Source organism: Condylostylus longicornis, unplaced genomic scaffold (assembly GCF_029603195.1).
Source record: "Condylostylus longicornis isolate FDR11 unplaced genomic scaffold, ASM2960319v2 ptg000048l, whole genome shotgun sequence".
In the NCBI taxonomy this organism is placed as follows: domain Eukaryota; kingdom Metazoa; phylum Arthropoda; class Insecta; order Diptera; family Dolichopodidae; genus Condylostylus; species Condylostylus longicornis.
In genome coordinates, this window is record NW_026578017.1 from 2,007,392 (window position 1) to 2,026,714 (window position 19,323).

Below are 19,323 nucleotides of genomic sequence, written 5' to 3' on the forward strand. Positions count from 1 at the left end.
AGTTTACTGTTAGCTTTTTGCGTTTATAGAAATTTGAAAAAGCTTGCGGTTTCGGAAATATAAGGCGTCAAAAATTTTACAAATCTCAAAATTTTACAAATTTTGAAAGGTGATAACTTTGAGAAATTTCGAGAGGTGGTGGAGATGAAAAAAACTTTCTTCTAACGAAATAAACTATTGTAGCAACAAATAGCTAAAAAAAGGCATTTTAGGGAGCGGGTAGAGGGTAAACATCTAGAAGGGGGAGATAGGTAAAAATTTTCTTCTACGGAAATAAGTTTCTAGTAAAGATCTATGTACATATGAAATTTCAGCTTTCTATATTTTAGGGTGTAGAAGTTTTGTAAACATGTTCAAGGACGGAAGAACAGAGCGAAACTAATAAGCAGTTTCTATCAAAAGATTTTGGGAAAAGTGCTAAAAAAAACCACTCCCTCAACTTGTGATTTTTAATAAAAGTTTTCTCACAAAGTATTTAAAAAAATTTTTTTTTTTATCGAGCAGGATTTTGGGTGTAGTATGGTAAAGATGTGCGGTTGTCGTAAAAATTGAAATCAGTTAAAAACATCCAATTACTTTTCGTGTTTTTCAAGAAGACATTTAAGTTTTTTTTATGATAATTAAATACATTTATTTTATTCAGCTTCATGAAATATTGTAAAGATAAACAGGCTGATATAACCAAGACCCTTAAGTTCTAAAAAACAAATATGTACGTTTTGTAATCAATATTTTATTTAATTTATTTACAATCCACAATTAGTAAATTGAAAAAATAAAAAACCAAATGCTTATGATCATTTCTAATTTTTTCTATAACAAAATATTTTCATACGTATACTTATGTACTTCCAAAAAATAAAAATGGAAAATGAAAATTCAATAATTTTAAATGAATTGAATTGATAGTTTTATTGAGCTAGTCTTGATTTTTCATTTACCACCTTCTTCATATTTTGTTTTGCATCATGGTTTTTTTTATTTGATTTTTTATTCGGTTTTCTCTATTTTCAATGTCTCTGATAATAGGAAATATCATCTAAACTACCACAGAAGAAATTCGTTATTTGGGTACATATACCGCTTTAAATTAAAAATAAAATAATTTTATACGCCAGGAACTATGATGCGTAACATTAAAAATTTCCACTTTCATACTCAACTTGATGAAAATAAAATGTTCAAAATTATATGTACCATAAAATTTTATAGTTTTTTTTTATGAAAATTCAAAGTGTTACCGTTTTATTGAAATTTAAATGTTCATTCAATGTTTACATTAATATGCTACTGGTAAGTCAAAATAAAAGTAAATATTTTTGACATTAAAATTTTGAATGGTAAGCTTAAAGTTATGTAAAAGACGGATCTTGTCAACATGTGAATTGATGTTGATTTTAGAAACTTTACGAAATTCATATATTCATAATAGCAAAGAAGAAATGCGTTTTTTTCAAATATTTAAAATTAAAAAAGCTCTTTAAAGTACTCAAATTTGGTTTTCCTAACAAAATAGTATTACAACTTTTACTACAAATTTATGTAGATGATTGGCTTTCAAATTCAATAAATTCATGTTGCTCGCAAGAATGTTGGTATTACAAAGATTATTCAGGTTTTAATACATGAAACAAAAATTGGAGTTATTGTAGAGGTACGTGGAAGCTCCTGTATTTAAAGCGAACTTGCAAATGACAATTTCCATTAACAGCTTATTTTTACCGACCGTATTGTGTATACAATAGGTAGGTTATGTGAAGGCAACAAATTTTGCATATCGAGTTTTCGGTGAGAATGCACTTCTCCATGGTAGGGCAGTGTAAATAAACTGTTTTAGCAACCTGTCAGTCTGTCTGTGTTCACGCGTGTATCTCAAGTTCGGTTGAACCGATTTTGATGAAATTTCATATGTAAGTTTATTTCGACCATGGCACGGATGCATCACCTTTTAGGATATATCCGGCTTCGCAAGCTCCACTTTTTAGCGGGCCTGTTTTACATTTTTGATTATTATGAAGAAAATATTCAACAGATTTACTTAAAATTTCATATATAGGCTTCATTCGATCGTACGCAGAACCTCCTAACTTTTGGAAGAAATCAGGTGTTGTATATGCATTTTTGCGTAAAGAGAAATAATCAACCGATTTCATTGAAATTCAATATTTAAATTCTTCTTACTAAAATAATGAACATATAAATTTTTTGGAAAGATCAGGGCTCGAAAACTGATTCGCGGGCCGATTTTACATTTTTCACCATATCTACGGAACGAATTGATGGAATTTCTTGAAATTTGATATTTGAGTTCTGGTTGTTACCGAAACTAACTGACGAGCATTTCAGGGAATTGGGGTAGCACAAAGCGAAACTCTACTAAGAGCCAAATTTACATTTTTTTAGGTATGTTAACTATAAGCTTACTAATGCCTTAAAAATTTGAAAGAAGTATTTAACAGGCATTTTTATAATATTCTGTAACACTTTCACTTAACTAGACAATACACAATGCGGTCGGTTATGTTCGTTCTATAAAGTTCGTTCTATATATAAAGTTTTCAAAAGAGAAGATCTTGTACGATTTAAATAAAATTGTAACATTACAACATCAATTTATTGCTGATATTTCAAAAACTATAAATTATTTTTGAACTCTGTATACATTTTATGTAATTTAAGAATTGGTTGACAATCGTTTTGTCTTAATTTGAATTGGTTTAATTGATTCTGCTATAAAATGTACCAGGGTCATAATAATTGTATTGTTTGTAATATTCAAAATCTTTATTAAAAAGTCGGATTGCAATTCTATTTATTTATTAACAAAAGTGCATTCAAATTGTAACAGTAGAAAATACAATTTTGAATTAAAATATATTTTTTGTTTTTGTTTTATGTATTTCACCATGCTCGGGCAGCTAGATTACTTCACTTCTTTTAATATTAAATTTCGTTTTTCTTTGTCTTTCATGCACAGAACTATATGATGATAATGATTATTTTGATGGTATTAATTAATATATGTATAATGATGACAATTGAATTTTGTTTGATCACAAACAGTTTCATGAGAGAACTAAAAAGAAATTAAACAATAAACTGAAATAAAATGTAGCGATACTAATCAACACGTTTTGCTTTTATAGAAACTTAATGTTGAAATTCTTATCGTTGATGACTTTTAAACGTAGGAATATTTTTTTAATATGGCTATATAGCGGGCGTCTATATTCGTATATGTATATATAAAATATAAACAATATACATACGTTTATGGAGACTGATGGTAAATTTGTTAACTCTTATTTTGTTTCAATTGTGTGTATGTGAATGCGTTTTAGTTTAGTTAAAGATGGTGTATATTAATTGTTGAAAAGAATATGAAATGATGATGAACGATACGTTGATACAAGTATTTTATACAAGAAAAAAAAAATTAAATAAACAATAAAGATTAAAGCATTAAAAAATATTTCTATAAAGGCGGCAAAATTTTAAAAAAGTCCCCACTGATGATATTGATCATATTGACTTTACTTTTTGTTTCAATACATATTCAATATGTAAGAATCTTTTATTATAATTCATGATGTGAATGCGATCGATTATTGTTCATAAACCCAGATTATGCGCTAATATAGTATAGCCATAGTAACACTTGCTCAATTCCATTTGAGTTGGAATGCAATAAAAGAAAAAGCAAAATATTCTTATAATAATACGAAAGTGAAAGCTAGACTTCGTAATGATGTTAGTAACATGCTCCCACAAGAAGGTAATGCAACAAAATTTTGAAAAACTCCGTTCATTATATTCAATTGTATTGAATTTTGGATCTTCTATCAAATACAATATACAAACAGATTGTAGAGAAATTTGGATTATGTCAAAAGTTTTGCCCTTTCATGTAACTCACAAAGTCTAATTTCGTGTTATTATGTTCCGAAACTCATAGTTGCTTCTTATTAAATAATTTTTGAATTATAATTGATTGTGCTTTAAATTTAAATGATTCAACAACTTTATTATAATAAAGACACACAAAAAATTTCGATCAACTAATTAAATTTTTGGAAACCGCCAGTTAAGCCTCACCGTCTTCAACTTGAAATTGTTTGCTAACATTTTGTATACTTGATATCATTAGTGATTTTAATGAATTTTTGTGTATTTTTAGACTTTTTTACTTTATGATTGAATAATTTTGTTAGACGCTCAAAATTTTTTCATTTGTCAGTTCTAAAAAAATTTAATTGGCAATACGAGTATGAGACTATGTAACAATTTCATCAATTTCTTAAAAATTTTCTATTAATTTTTTTTCATTTTTGTGTAATGTACAGAATAACAAACCATTTCATGAAATAAAAATAAAATCTTACGTAGATACTTCTAATCCCTAAAATTCTATTTCCATAAAATGAAGATTTCTATTAGGTGCTTCAAATAATTTTTTGTTTTATTATAAACGAAGTTTTTTTTTACAAGATAACAGAAAAAAATGAAAAGTAAATTTATGAACCGCCACCTCCACCCACTTCTATCGTCTTCTTAGCAAAAGAACCATATCTAATCAAAAAGATTTCATATCTTAAAATATTCATGTACAGATTGAATGCAAACATGTATAGGTAAAAGCATATTCGTTTTCTTATTTAGTACCATACTTAATTCTTTTATATAGAGGCGCTTTATCGTTTTTATTTTTGTAATAAATTTAAAATACGAGCAAATGCAATTTTCATAAAGCATAACAAGGAAAACTAATTCCTAATGAATGAGGGTCATCTTCTTAATGTTTTGTCATAAAAATATTTTATATTGAAAATTCAAAAATAAAAAAAAATGTCAACTGTTCGCGGTTGCCTTATTTAGAACCTTTTATAACGTACGAATTGAAAAATATTCAGGAAAAAAAAAGAACTATTTTTAGGGACTCATGCATGTAAATAGAAGTTTGTATTGTAAAAATGGGGAGAACCTAACGATATCTTAATGGTTTGAAAATGCAGTCGCTTTCTAATTTTTTTTTTCAAATCCCATCACGCTTTTTATGCATTATTTTTTTTTCATTTGAAGAGAGCGTTTTGTTCAGTGAGATTTTTTGTTTTGTTTTCTTGTAAAATGTGAAAAAGATTGGAGACTATGGATGGAAATGCGTAGAAAAGAGAAATCGTTTGAATAGTTTTGACATTTTAATTTTTTGTTGTTGTTTTGTTTGGAATTATTTTTTGATGATTAAAAGAGTTGTACCAATATCAGGCTGCTAAAAACTTTTTGTGTTACAAACCAATTTTATATGTATGTGTATGTTTGTCGAGGAATATTTACAGATAAAAAAATATTCATTATGAAATATTTTTTTAAAAAGTATTTTAAACTATTGATTAAATTTTTGCATGTACCTACGTATGTCTTAAGTCAATATTTCGGTGTTCCAGTATAACAAAAACTAACCTGGAAAATTCATAAAAATGTTAATTAATATGAATAGTTTACATTTTTATTTTACTAGAATAAACAAGACTTACCCTTGACTTGATTCCGCAACTATGATGTTGTATTAGTAAAATTCATAATATAATTAGTGGAATAGGCACAATCCTATAAATATATATGTTCTTGTTATTGTGTGTTTCAATGGATTGTATGTAGCAATCAATGTAAACAAAAAAAAAACAAATACTTAGTAATCATGTGAATTACAGTATAAAAGCAATGTAGAGAACATTTCGTCGGCAATTTCTTCATGCCTCTGTAGCTCAGTTGGTAGAGCGTCCGCCTAGAAAGCGGTAGATCACTGGTTCGAGTCCAGTTCGAGGAGAAAAATTTTTTTAATGAATAATTTTTCTGCCTTTAACTTGTTCCTTTGATTACGTCATCCATCTGTTCTGCAGTTGCATGAAGAAATTTCCATTAAGATAAGACTTACCCTTTTTTCAATAACTTACTCTATTATATTGATTGGTTTTATATACCAATGAACTTTCAAAGCAAATTTTTTTATAATTTTCATAGTAAAATTGCAGTTAATAGGTAACGTTATATATGTATACGTCGAAAAAGAGGAAAAAAACTTTGCCAAAAAATTTTGCAGATGCAAGATTTAATGCATTATTAGAAGAAGAACTAGCTAGTGTGTGTGTTTGTGTAAAAAACAACAAAAAAATAATCATAATCTAGATTGCTTTCAAAAACATACTAAATAAAGTTGGATCAAACCAATGATTTGTAAAGTAGCACTTTTCCTTTCAACAAGTGAAAAGACTGTTTATACCCGTACGAACGTATGTTCGAAGGATATACGCTCAAGTATATGTTTTTGATCAGCGTTGAATTCTGAGTTGATTTAGCCATGCCCGTCCCTCCGTCCGATCGCACAATAATTGAAAAACGAATAATGCAATCGACACCAAACTTTCACAAGTTGTTTCTTTTCTGCCAAGCACGGCTGCTATTGCAATTGAGCGAATTCAAACAGCGGATTCTGGTAGCTAATATACAATTTCAACAGGTGTTTTTTTAAATATTCCAAAAACTAATAAAGATATTAATTTAAAATTTGACTAAAGTATGTCCAATTATATTTTACATATGTTCTGAAAGTTTTAATGATATGGCTGCACTGGTTCGAGTACAATATTTGCCATACAATTCCAAAAGCACATTTTAAATATTTGAAAAAATAATAAAGTTAGATTCATTAAACTAGCTTAAGTTAGATCATGCAGTCGTGTGTCCAATTTCAGGTCAGGAATTTTGCACAAAAAATTAAATAATAAATTCCTGAGCAGATATTGTGCATGTGTTTGATGTTGAATTTGTGTTTTGTTTTAAACAAAACTTTTGTATACGTATATATAAAAAAATTTTAGTATGTACTCGTAAATGTTTGGAAAAAGTTGTCTATAATTATTAATATTTTTTTTAATTCGACGTCAATCATACTTTTTTGTGTTTTTATGAATAAATTATAATCTCCGAAATAGATTTTACTGCTTTTAAAATATATTTTATAATTGTATGTATCTATATTGCACGTTTTGTTGTTTGAATGTTAACTAATCGTGAGATCACATAAATTATATGGATAGTTATTTTCCTATTGTTTTATATACATACGTTTATGTGTACATACTTCTGTACTTAAAAATTTACTTAGCATGAATTCCAAATTTTAAGACAAAAAATTTTTTTGTTGAAATTTAATTTTCTATTTTGCAAACTTTTCGTTATTTTTTATCCCTCAAGCTAATTTTATTATTCGCTTATTAATTTTTAATATTAAATTTTTTTTCTCAATCCATACAAAATTCTTTTGTGAATTGTACAGTGGCATTTTCAAAAGTCTAAGAAAGACCTTTGTTCTCTTTTATTTTTACGTGCAATGAAAAGAAAAAAAAAATAATGAAAACCTCATAAGTTCCAGAACAGGGTCAGAAAAAAAAAATTTGTGCCTTATGTGTCAATTTTATTGCAAACAATAAGCAACTGTTCCAATTCCAAAGAAAATGCTTGCTTATCTTTTTTGATGATTCGTGATTTTCTTTGCATTTTTACTATAGAGGTAAGAATTTTTTTAACATAGTAGTTACATTGTATATGATCGTAAAGTACCATTATTTTTTTGTAATGAAAAGGTATTAACTTAAAAGGATAAAAGGATTACAACTACTTTATTTGAAGCGTAAACGAAATAAAAAAAGAGGAGGAAGTCAAATTTCACAAAATACTTCCTTTAAATTATTCCATTAGAAGTAATTTTTAAATAAAGTTGGATCAAACCATTGGTTTGTATAATAGCACTTTTCCCTTCAACAAGTGAAAGTACAATCTAGCTATTAGCATTCTAGTTAAAAACAATCTAGCTTTTACGTTATGTAAATTAAGTTCGTCATATACCGAAACATTTAAAAAATTGCATACATTTAGGATGAATTATAAAAAATAAAATCGAAAGAGTCGTAAACGTAATACTCGAATTAAGGCTTGATTTCGTGAGTTAAGAAAAATAATTATATTTTTTGATGGCATGGCATTTACCGTTAGCATTCTGCATTTATAGAAAATTGTAAACATGACCACGAATGGAGGGACGGACAGAGTGAAACTAATAAGCGCTTTTTTTTTTTATTTTTTTTTGGAAAAGTTTTAAAACTTAGAATTAAGGTTTTGTTTTTTCTTTATAAATTTCGGGCTTGGTTTATTTTTTAGTAATGAGTACCGGAAGGTATTCTTATTAAAATTAAAAAAAATATTTATGACTTCAGTATTATTTAATTTTACAAATTAATATTAGGAATTTTAAATTGAAGTTAAATTTATTTATTGCAAATTGCTTTAAATAAAGACTGAGTTCCTCAGTTTATGTATCATGTTCTAGACTTGAATACTTAGGTGTTGAATCGTGGTTTTAAAATCTGGTTGTTCTCAAAAATTTTTTTCGCCGTGTAGTACTAGAATAAAGTAAACCTAAGTGCAATTTGGAAAAATTTTGGTTATATAAATTTTAATATTAAGTTATTAATATCGCTTTAGTAATTCATATGTATGTAAGTCAGATATGTCTGTGTCCTCAGTAAGTTTGTTTCATATTGATGCAATTCGGTTGATTCAAAAAATCGTTTCCATTTTGTTAAAAATTTTTAATTTTATTGACATGTATAACGTTTTTTATTACTAATAATTTTATTTAATAAATGATACACATCTATATATTAAAGTGGTATGTTTTCAGGTTGAAACACTATTTATTCAAAATAATTTATAAGCTCTCATAAACAAAACTACTTAACTCACTTATGTACGTTGTTATGAATTCATGTGTGCTGTATCATACTTTTATAATATTATACAGGGTGCTAAAAATTTAGAGCAAATTTTTGGTTCGAGATTTTTGTCGATGATTTGATTTAGTATTTTGCAAATATTACCAGTAAATTAAAGAAATTTCTGAACTTATAAATATTTACAGGTGGCGATTGACTACACTTATCTTTCTTGTGTCATTTTGTACTCAGTATTAATTTATCCTGGTGCTTACATACATATGTATACCTACATACTTTTTTCAAATATTTTTTGTCATTTAAATTTTATTAGGGTCTTATTGCCCAGCCCATTTGCTTCAAAAACATTTTTCAGTATTGTTTTCAATTGAATTAAATTTTTATTTAGAAATCTTTTTGAAAAATGAACCACGTTATAAATTAAAGAACATTTTAACCCATCTCATAGCTTTACGAAAATTAATTCTAAAGCAAAAAAATTCCTCATCATTTATCACATTTTCTTGAGCATAAGAAGCTTCCGAACACAAAAAAAAATATGTGTTACTAAACATATAGAACTGCAATTAGTTTTTTATCCTTGTGTATATATCGCGCCAACCAGTTGATTGCCTTTTAGCACTTTTCCAAAAATTTTTTGAAAAAAAAGTGCTTATTAGTTTCACTCTGTCCTTCCATCCGTTCGTCTGTTCGTTTGTCCGTGTATATGTATGTTTACAAAACTTCTGTTAACCGCTCTTTAAATTAATTTTTGCTTTATTTCAAAGGCTGCATAAATCGTCGTCCTAAATATATGCAATTCTAGAAATAGTTTTGTATATGAATGAAAATAATTTTAATAGTGTGATAGGTATACATAGACTGTATTTAAAGCAGTATTTTCACTATTAACTGTTATATATTACATACGATTTTCATTCTAATTATTACAACATTTATTTTATACAAATAAATTGCAGTTCCTATATACATATGTAAATATACCTAGTGACTTCGAAAAAGTAAAATAAATATAAATAATTGATACTTGATTTAACACATGAGTTTTTTAATTTTCTTATTTTTGCATATATTTGTTTACACACTAACATATTTATATTCCTTTAAATAAGTTCAGAATATTTATAAATAAAAACAATAGGTACCCATACATATTCATACGAGTATATAATATTCTTCACTTTAATTGGATTTATAATTTTGTTTTATACAAGAAGAATTGCAAAGTTAGGAAAATTTCCATATAAATTTCACCAACCTAAACACCCCCGTTCTGCTTCTCTTCGTTATCTTACACTAATATTAGTATGCATATCAAATGAATAAAAGAAGAACCCTCGGTGTTAATTTTTAATTTTAAATAAGGAAAAGTTGTAAAAAGAAAAATTGTTTACACAATATAAAAAAAACTACTTGAAGATAAAAAAAACTTGTGCGTTTATTAATAATTTAAAATGCATATGTGTAGGTACAGGCCTTTAGGAGGGCTTAGGGTAGCAACCTGCTGCCTCCTATTTAAAATTTCTTAAATGTAAAAAAGAAGACAGGAAAAGGAATAATTTGTAACATATTATTTTTGTTTTCAAACAAACCAGTTCGTGGTTTCATATTGTATAAATAATGTGTACTTGTATAAACTATTGTGTATCTACATACATGCATACATACATTTAGGTATCAAATTGACATAAAAATCCTAAGATTCATTTTAAAAATAGAACATCTGTACTTGGTGGACTTCCCCATCAACAAAAATAACATTATCATCGTCGTCATCATTATTTTCACTTAAAAGCATTTCTCACGTTTCTTTTTTCATTTTTACCGACCGTATTGTGTATACAATAGGTAGGTTACGTGATGGCGACAAATTTTACATATCGAGTTTTCGGTGGGAATGCACTTCTCCATAGTAGGGAAGTGTAAATAAACTATTTTTAGCAACCTGTCGATCTGCCGGTATGTGTGTGCACGCGTGTATCTCGAGTTCTGCTGAACCGATTTTGATGAAATTTTATATGTAAGTTTATTTCCACCATGGCACGGATTGATCAGATCTTGAAAACTGATCTGCAGGCCGATTTTACATTTTTCACCATATCTACGGAACGAATTGATGGAATTTCTTGAAATTTGATATTTGAATTCTGATTGTTACCAAAAGTAACTGGCGAGCATTTCAGGGAATTCGGTTAGCAGAAAATGAAAATGTACTAAGAGCCAAAATTACATGTTTCTAGGTATGTTAACTATAAGCTTACTAATGTCCTAAAAATTGGAAATAAGTATTTAACAGACATTTTTATAATACTCGTATTCTGTAATACTTTCACTTAACTAGAAAATACACATTGCGGTCGGTTATGTGCTGACCACATCAGATTTTTTTTATATGTATTTACTAAGTAAGTATGTATGTATTTTTATTGTTATTATATTTTCTATGCACTATTATGTATACGTTTTGTTGTTATTGTTGACGTCTTCAACTTTATGTTTGCTTCATTACTAATCATGTTTTATAAATATTAAAGTAACATATATTTGCTAAAATAACATTTTTATAGTATACAATTCGTGATAATGCGATCGTGATGGACAAGGTGTCCTGTAAATTGATTTCAATTTTTATATAGATACGAGTACTCGTATAACCATAAATAGATATTAATTTATTTTTCAAAAATTCAAAAAGTGCTTATTAGTTTCACTCTGTCCGTCTGTTCCTCTATGCCGGTGTGTCTGCCTACAAGACTTCTACAATTTTTTGATATCCTTTTTATCTAATATAATTTTAATGTAATTATTTTTCTTAACTCGGCCAAAAACTCTTTTTCAAAATAAACCATCCAGTTATTGCAACTTACGTTCAGAATTAAGTGTGCTTTTCACTATTGGGAATGATTCGCAAGAATTTTGAACTTTATAAAATATGAATATCTATCACATTGTTTTTTAATTATATTTAAAAGTTATCTATGCGCTAAATAAACGATTTAAACTGAAACGAAAACATCCTTCAAATTTCTCTTTTTCATCGAATAATGAAGTTGAAGACGACTTTTTGTCAGTCCAAGACAATAAATTGGTCCCAGTACAAGTAATGTCTTGGACTTACAATTACTCAAGTTTTACATCCGGAAACTTTTAGGAAGTACTTTGAAAAAATTTGATTTTTACCATTTCCTAGTTTTTTCCTGTTAAATATTTTTGATCATAAAAGCTCAGTAACACCCGTTGTAATTTTTTATTAAAAATTTCATTTGACTAAGTGTAAAATAAATTTTTAGTACTTTTCCAAAATTTTTTTGAAAAAAAAAGTGCTTAATAGTTTCACTCTGCCCGTCCATCCGTGGACATGTTTACAAAACTTCTACTAGATCTCTATGTATTGCAGTGAAACCATAAGCAGAAAGGCAAAGGCTTGCTTCTCCTATCGCGGCATACTGTAGTTAAGCTTTTAAAAAACAAAATGGCCGTTAAAATTTATCGTTATCTAAAATCCGTTTTTTCCAAATTTTTTATCTTGTTTTTCTTCTAGCCCCAAGGTTGTAGGAGCCTGAAATTTTAGGAGCTTTTAGACACTAACAATTTGTTTATTTCGTTATAAGAAAAATTTTTTCCATCTCCAGCCCAAGTTATCGCCTCTTGAAATTTGTAAAATTTGAACTCTCGATGCCTTATATTTCGGAAACCGCAAGCTTTTTCAAATTTTTATAAACGCAAAAATCTAACGGTAAATTCCATGACATTAAAAAATATAATTATTTTTCTTAATTCACGCAATTAACCCTTAAAGTCGATCATTATGTTAACCCCTCTTTGTATTAAATTTTGCTTTATTTCAATCCTAGAAATAGTTTCGTTAACGAATGAAAATAATTTAAATAGTATGGTAGGTATACATAGACTGTATTTAAAAGCAGTATTTTCACTTGTTGAAGGGAAAGGTGCTACAGTGCCAACCATTGGTTTTACCCAACTTTATTTTTTATCTATAAGGATAAACTGTTATAAAAACTTTCATTTTTTGAAGATTAGGATGGAACTGGGTTTTCTCAAAACATATAAAGAATTTAGTATATACAAAATCTTTTATATAAATTTTGCAGCAGGATGTGTCATCTTTTATACTGCAAGATCTGCTTATTATAAGCATGTTACTTATATATGTATAAAGTAAAATGATAAAGTCATGAGAAACTGTTTTAGATAAAATAACATAAAATACAAGTTAACAAGAAATTGGAAAATCATAGCGAGAGAGCAAAAAAAAAAACATAAAATAAAATGTAGAACGAAAGAAGTAATCACGAAATAATAATTTTCTTTTCTTCCTGGGGCATTGTTCTATCGAAACGAATAATTCATTTCATTTCCACATCTACATATACTTATATTTCATATAAACATACTTGTGTTGTCATACCATATCATAGTTTATACCTTTGTGCATATTCATTTTCATTTCAGTAGGCCTTGTTGACTTAAGACATGGTCTCTTTTTTTTTTTATTTGCTATTATTTACCATCTTATCAAAGTTAAAATAGTTTTTATATATATACTCATATACCTTTGTATGTGCATACATATCTTATTTGTTATAAGTTATAACAGTATTTGGTTCTACTGCTTAATTATTTGCATATTCAGTAAGCGAAATTGCACGTAGAGCAAGAAAATATTGGTAACGATTGTATAGGTAGAAAGCATATAAAATTACCATAGAAGTTTTGTTTTGTGTGCATACATATAAGGAAATTAATAAAATAAAAAAAAATGGAAATTGTTGGAAAGCGTAGAATAAGTCAAAGAAACAAGAATGAGAGGAATATAGAAGCAGGAAGAAGACGACAAGGAAATAAAAGTAAAAAGAAAAATTCTTTTTATATTCTTGTTTATTTTTGCTGCTGCTTTAACTATTTTATATAACTTGTATTATATGGTGCGTAATTGAAATTTGCAGCGAAAGGAAAACATAAACAAGCTTTACCTTTTTTAATTTTCTTTGGAACTTAAATTGAAAATCAGAGAACATTCTTTCTTGTTTTTGAATTGAAAGTATGGAAAACTGTTTTTTAAATTATACCATTGCCTCTTTTTCTTGTTTAGCATAAAATAATTTTATTGCCTTATTTTCATTCAAATTTTTTTATGAAGTGTTAAATGTCAGATAAAAGGTTCATATTTCATCAATGCTTGTTTTTCATATTTGTCGGTTGTCTAATAATGTTGGACGATTTTTATTTACAAAGAAGAGGAAGTTTTTTTTTTTTATTATTTTATTTAAAATAATAAAAAAATTATTATTGAATAATTTTTTTGAATTGCTAATATTGAAAATTGCAAAATGTTACATTTCTTGCAAAAAATATTTTAAAGCAAGTAAAAATATTTAAGTCGGTATAAACCGATTGAATTATACTCTTCACCATGACAATCTCAGTTTAAAAATTTGTCTTTGAAATACCTTGAATTGAGTTTTATTGTTGTATACCAATTACTCGAACTTGTAAAACCACTCTAAAGAAACTTTACGAATTTGTTTGACCTATAATTAGACACACAACTGCCAAGATTCATGAATTGAATTTTATTATTACTGCCAAATAATTAAAATTTCCTTTTAGAGTTGTATGGCAGCTCTCTGAACCAGTGCAGCATCATTGAAAAATTCAAAATATAAGTAGAATGCAATTAGACACACCCTTACAAAATTTGATGTCAATACCTCAATTAATTTTTGAAATATTTAAAAAAAATTTTTTTGAGTTACATGGTAGTCCTTGGCAAAGAAGAAACAACATGTGAAAGTTTGATGCCGACAGCATTATTCGTTTTTAAATTATCGTACGATCGGCGAACATATACATGTCGAAGTCAATGCAGAATTTTACGCTGAGCAAAAATATATATATACATGTTCCTACCGCAGATGACTTTTTCAAATGGTTACAAAAATCATATCAAAGTGAATATACCCTTCACGAAGGGGCAGGATATAAATATACAATCTCAATTACGATGAGAAATAATTTTCTGAAATAATATTTTGGCTCAGCGTCGATCACTAAATCGATTTAGCAATATCTGTACTTGCGATAACTGCAAAACTAATTATATTTCACGATATTTTCACAAGTTCCTTTATAATAGCAAGTGCCGAAAAAACTTTTTCTTTAGGGGCATTCGGTGTAAGCGATTAGAATGCCATCTTGAAAAAAAATACTCATAAATTTAATACAATGATAAGAATATTAATAAGTTATGAAAGGAGTCATCTTGTTCCAAAACTAATACTGGAGTTGTGGTGGTTCCCATATACATCAAGAAATCATCAAGAAATAATTAATAGTAAAATTTGATATAAACTATGTCTTATTAGCAAGCCCACTAATTGAAAAAACTGTTTTCGACATTGTATATATAAATATAGTTTTCATGCTATTTTTTCAAAGAACTTGTATTTTTTATGGGTATCACAAAGTTGACATGGTCACCACATAATGAAACCAATGTTGATTAATTGCCTCAATAATAATTAAGGCATTGTTGATGATGCACTAGTTAAATGTTGTAAATGAAATTTTACGTAATTTAGAGTACTTAATTTTTAAAAAGATATAAAGTATTTTTAACATTCGTTAAATAAAGTTTATTCATTCAATTATGTGATACGTATATCTACATACATATGCGATTATTATGTTAAATTCAAATAACATTTAACATTGATTGAAAATAACCTATAAGTAATATTGTATGCGATTATCTACATGACTTGCATATATATACATATATTAAAGGAACAAGAAAATTTTTATGGTTTCTTAATGGTGTTTTCTTTTTTCCGACCGCGTTGTATATACAATAAGGTAGGTTATGTCATGGCAACAAATTTTGCATATCGTGTTTTCGGTGGGAACGCACTTCTCCATAGTAGAGAAGCATAAATAATCTATTTTTAGCAACCTGTTGGCAACTGGCAACTTGTAGGCATAGGCAATTGGACCATTTAGCGGGCTTGTTTTACATTTTTGGCTATTTTGAAGAAAATATTCAACAGATTTACTTGGAATTTCATATATAAGCTTCATTCGACCGCCCGCGAAACTCGGTATTCTTAAAATCGTGAAGAAGTGTTAAAAACGCATTTTCATATTCTTCTGGAATACTTTTACTAATCTTGGCGGTCGATTATGTGCTGATCAAATCAGATTTTTTTTCTTTGTAAAAGTTTACGTATATTGGAAAAGAATAGGTGAAAAAGTGAATAAAATATAGGTAACCAATACCAATATTAATAATTATAAAGATTATTGTGTATTATTTTGTATACCAGGTAATTTGAATAACTTCTACTTTTTAAATAATTACTCACCAATTTAACTTTTCAAGAGGGTAGAAGTTGAAAAACAATAATAAATGGAGTAATGAACTTTGAAATATTGCATTTATACAAACTTATTACATGTAAGAAAGTTAAATAAAAACGTTTTTGTAAGTACATACATATATATATGTTTATAAATTCGGGAAAGGTGTAATTGGTTCATTGTGTAAGAGTGCTACAAAATGTGCAAGTATTGATTTTTGAATAATCTAGTGATATTCTATTTTGATTTTGTATATAGAGAGTATTTCCATTTTATTCATACATTATCTAAGTGGGTGCCATTTAAACTTGGGCCCCTGCTTTGATTACCACCTGCTATTGGAGTGGAAAAGTTCTCACCTAACGAACGTTGCCGCCAGACACTCTGAGATAAATAAATGTTGCTGTCATTTGAATATTAAGCAAAATTCTTATTTTGCTCATTAAAAAATTATTTATTTAGAAAAATTTTGCAATCTAGGAAATATAAGTTGTCAAAAATTTAAACTCTTTTTATTAGTTTAAAAATTTTTAAACTAATTTCGAGAGGCGATATCTTGAGAGTCCGCGGTCTTGGGAAAAAAACTTCTAACGAAATCAACTATTTAATATTGTCTAAAAGCTGCTAAAATTTCAGACTAAGTTGTAGGAATTGTAGGAGTAGCATTCAAATTTTAGTTAACGGTAAATTTTAACAACCATTTTGTTTTTAAAGTTCAAATATGTTATGCCGTGGTAAAAGAAGTCAACATCTGCTTTTCTGCGTTTGCAAATATGCTCTAAAAAATGCTAGGAATTCGGCGTGGAAGACTTACACAGTCTCGAGGTATCGTTTGGATTGCTTGGTGATTGTTGATATTTATGATTGGTTTAGGGCTCTTTCTGAATTTCTATATACATAGTTGTCATGTTCAACAGGTTAGGAATGAAATTTTTGTCGATCATAGGATTATTTAATTATATTAATAAATTCAGTTAATTATAAAATTATAATGCACTTTAATCCTTAACTGCCAATTAAAAAAGGAGCTGCTTTTAATATAGCCTATTCAAATGCTCGACAACTCAATTTCATGAGTTGAAATGTTTAAAGAATTTTTGACAGATTTCAGGAAATACCTGAAAAACGTGAAATGCAATTCAAGAATTCACTGCGTCAAGGCTGTTATTATTGGGTATAGCAAGAAACTTTTATTTGCAAATTTTATTCTATTATTTTATTGTTTTTGTGGTAAAATCTAACAGGCTTTTTAATAAAATATACCAAGACGAAACATTATGAGTCGCACTGACAAAGATATTATCTTACATAAATCCAAGCTTTCAACTCTACACAAATAAACCTTATAAACTCTACATCTTAGTCAAAATATATGTTGGAAATTATATCGGAAAATTTTAAATTACTGACAATTTTAATACATCGGTAAGCATGTATACTAACTTTAATTCTTTCTCTTCAATTATGAAATAATGAAAAGTTTTGATTTTTGTTATTCTGTAATGAGTAGTACCATAACCAAAGTCGTAATTCGTAATAATAACTGAGAACTGAAAAATTCACTTCTTCACCTTAATGTTACAGAATTTATTCGTTAATTATCGTGACAATAATTTTTGTAATATGTATTAGTTTCTACAATGTTTTTAATAAAAAAAAAGTATTTTCCTTTTCATTTTCCGCATAAAGACATCTTTATAGAAATAAAGTTTTTTTTATTTTTAATCGAATTTCATTTATATAAGTACTTGTACATATAGTATGTATTGTATGTATATATAAAATAAGATATAAATCATTTTAATAAATTTTTATTTCTCCTAAAATTTGGGGATCAAACGATATTTCTTAAAATAGTTTATCCTTAAGAATTTGAATATAAAATTAACTAAAATGAAAAGAAAAATTTTGAATGAATTTTCGCATATCAATAGATTCTTAGAAGTGCTTATAAAATTTTGTAGTACATACTTACTATATTATGTATGTAAATATACATGTGTAAATATAAATGTTAAAAATATATAAACTTATTTTCTCAAAATAAATAAAGAGTTTATCCACAACAATCATTTACGGATCATGGGATTAAATTTATTTTGTTATTTTCTCCTTTTCTTTTATATGTTTCCCTTGTTGCGAATGTATTTCGTAATTCTCCTACTCGTACTTATAAATAAAGTTTTTTATCTCCTTTTTTTAGCACTTTTCCAAAAAATTTTTTGAAAAAAGTGCTTATTAGTTTCACTCTGTCCGTCCGTCCGTCCGTCCGTCCGTCCGTCCGTCCGTCCGTCTGTCCGTGTGTCTGTTTACAAAACTTCTACACTTTTGAAGATAGAAAGCTGAAATTTTATATATACATAGATCTTTACTAGAAACTTATTTTCGTAGAACAAAATTTTTACCTATCTCCCCCCCTCTAGAAGTTATACCCCCCCAAAACCCTAAAAATGGCCTTTTTTAAATATTTGTTGCAATGAAACCATAAGTATTTTTGAAATTTTGCAAACGCAGAAAGGCAGCGGCTTGCTTCCCCTAGCGCGGTATACTATAGTTAAACTTTAGAAAAACAAAATGGCCGTTCAAATTTACCGTTATCTAAAGTCCTTTTTTTCCAAATTTTTGATGTCGTTTTTCTTCTAGATCCTATATTCTAGAACTTTGAAATTTTAGGGGCTTTTAGACATTAACAAATAGTTCATTTCGTTAGAAGAAATTTTTTTTCCATCTCCACCCCCTCTCAAGTTATCACCTCTTGAAAATCGTAAAATTTGAATTTTTGACACCCTATATTTCCGAAACCGCAAGCTTTTCCAAATTTTTATAAACGCAAAAAGCTAACGGTAAATTTCGTGACACTAAAAAATATAATTATTTTTCTTAACTCACACAATTAACCCTTAAAATCGAGCATTATGTTAACCCCTTTTTATGTTAATTTTTGCTTTATTTCAAAGACTGCATATATGCGTCATCCTAAATATATGCAATCCTAGTAATAGTTTTGTATATGAATGAAAATAATTTTTATAGTGTGATAGGTATACATAGACTGTATTTAAAAGCAGAATTTTCACTTGTTGAAGGGAAAAGTGCTACAATACAAACCATTGGTTTGACCCAACTTTATTTTTTTTTGCTTATCTCATCCAATAAA

At 27.6% G+C, this 19,323-nt stretch overlaps 1 protein-coding gene across 1 annotated transcript in view; it reads left to right on the forward strand.

Annotated features, from left to right (window-relative positions):
• Positions 1-19,323, forward strand: part of LOC129610788 (probable serine/threonine-protein kinase DDB_G0282963) — a 116,682-nt gene that overhangs the window by 813 nt on the left and 96,546 nt on the right. The window lies entirely within an intron of this gene.